The sequence below is a fragment of the Pinus tabuliformis genome, chromosome 8, assembly GCF_031772625.1.
Source record: "Pinus tabuliformis cultivar Carrire ecotype Pingquan chromosome 8, CPIR1, whole genome shotgun sequence".
Taxonomy (NCBI): Eukaryota; Viridiplantae; Streptophyta; class Pinopsida; order Pinales; family Pinaceae; genus Pinus; species Pinus tabuliformis.
The window spans coordinates 49,198,862-49,201,106 of record NC_142294.1 but is presented as its reverse complement, the minus strand read 5'-3'; the positions used below and the strand labels follow the sequence as shown (position 1 = coordinate 49,201,106).

At 45.7% G+C, this 2,245-nt stretch overlaps 1 non-coding gene across 1 annotated transcript; it reads right to left on the bottom strand.

Moving 5' to 3' along the window:
- Positions 1 to 1,887: 1,887 nt before the first annotated feature.
- Positions 1,888 to 1,975, bottom strand: TRNAS-UGA (transfer RNA serine (anticodon UGA)). Its single transcript has one exon. It is a non-coding gene; the product is annotated as a tRNA-Ser (tRNA).
- Positions 1,976 to 2,245: the final 270 nt, after the last annotated feature.

Sequence of the window (2,245 nt, the reverse complement as noted above, 5' to 3'; positions counted from 1 at the left end):
TTGATGACAAAGAACTGTGAGAGCTATATTGCATCCATAAAGAAGGAATTGAGATGCCATTCCCTCCTTTCCTTGTCCAAACGATCCGGAAAATAGAGATAGATCGTAGGGAGGAGAAAAGCATATCGGGCCGCAATAAAATCTTTTTCTTTAGCTAAATCTATCTCCACCGGTCATTCGAAAAGTTTTTATTGCATAGTCAATGATGATTCCTCTGGATCATCCGAATCAAAATTGACAGCAATTGATTTGGATGACCCGTAGCACAACACGAGCGAATATATGACACCACCCTCCAGGACCCTGGAGAACCGTGCTCTAATCCTCTGAGCTACAGGCCCCTTCTCCGCTGGATTCGTTCCCAGGAAGGAGTCCCTCCAAAAAGGAAGGGATTCCTCTCTTCGGGGTAAGAGGATGCAGAAGCAAATTTATCGCATCGCTATGAGCGAGCGCAGGTATTGCATTTCAAATAAACGTAAAGTGTGGAGTGGGAAAGAAAATATGTAAGAAATGGGTTTCAAAGAAGACGACCTTCTAATGAGAAGAGGCATTAAGCTTTTTATCATCCTGGCACCGAGCTATTTTCCCGCAGGGCTTCCCCTACAGTATCTTCACCGCAATAGAGTTTAACCACCAAGTTCGGGATGGGTAGTGTGGTTCCTCTACGCCTGGGACACCAGAATTTCAAACCATGAACCGGGAATGGCATAAATGCGAGAAAGGCATATTGGCTAATGATTGTGAGGCCCCAATTCTGAAAAGGATTAGGGCCAGGTAGAGAACCCTCCTCTGCCCTTCTATCTATCCAACGGCCTAAGGTGAACTTATTTTTTAACCGGGTGCACGAACCAAATGGAAGGGCGGAGGCGAATCATTTGGGTACGGACCGTGGGATTGAATGGGAAAGAAATATACAAACTCCCACGGCAGGGGTTCGATTTGGTTTCGTGCGAAAACCCTAAGATCTAAGAAAGAGGACCGGTAGGGTGAGGGTGAGCTTGCCGAACTCTCGACAACGGAGAGGTTACGAGGTCGAGGAGAGGAAGCGAAAGCTGGCTCAACCAACGGGAGAAGTACTCACTATGGCGGCGGTTTAGGACTTTCTCCCTTGCCCGATGCGGACAAGCGACTATGTTCCTATGAGATTGGCCATTTTACGGGCGGTTTTACATCTTTCAATGGTGGCCTCCGTCGAGAGTTCGCTTGCTCACCCTAGAAAGATTGGCCATTTTACGTTGGCGGCGGTGCTTGGAGCTAGTGTGGGGTCTGCCCAAGGACCTACTAGTTTAGGTAAATACCTTATGCGTTCTCCGACTGGAGAAATTATCTTTGGAGGGGAAACGATGCGTTTTTGGGATCTCCGTGCTCCTTGGTTGGAACCCATAAGGGACCCTAATGATTTGGATCGGAGCAAGTTGAGAAAAGACATACAGCCTTGGCAGGAACGACGTTCAGCAGAATATATGACTCATGCTCCTTTAGGTTCTTTAAATTCTGTGGGTGGTGTAGCTACCGAAATCAGTGCAGTGAATTATGTCTCTCCCCGAAGTTGGTTATCCACCTCACATTTCGTTCTAGGATTTTTCTTCTTCGTAGGTCATTTGTGGCATGCGGGAAGGGCTCGTGCAGCTGCAGCAGGATTTGAGAAAGGGATTGATCGTGATTTCGAACCTGTCCTTTCCATGACTCCTCTTAACTGAAACAATAGATCAAACCAGATGGAAGAAAAATTGATTCAATTTCATTACATCTATCTCCCATATCGGCGGGATAGGAGTCTTTTCAAATACTATTTTTCCAACTGGATCCTTGTAGCTCGGCTATATACAGCCGAGCTATTCTCTTTTTTTTTTATTGGACCGGTAAATGCAATTGTTGAAAAACAAAAGGAGAGAGAGGGATTCGAACCCTCAATAGTTTTTTTATCTATACCGGTTTTCAAGACCGGAGCCATTAACCACTCGGCCATCTCTCCCGGGGACAACTTCTATTCTACCCCTTCGTATAATCCCTAACTATAAGCATAAAGTCGGGTCGATACCAACTATACCTGTGACATATTGTTGTGGGGGAAAGTATCCAACTCGGAATGACCCTAACCCACTCTAAGGGTGACAGTTCCTTAGCAACAGCTGAAAGCAAAGCTATCTAAATTTTCTTCTTTATCACATGCAAGAGATAAAAAGGATAGATCCACTTACCGATGTCTTGCGCAAATGGTCGGTCCAATCTCCTTTGTTTGACG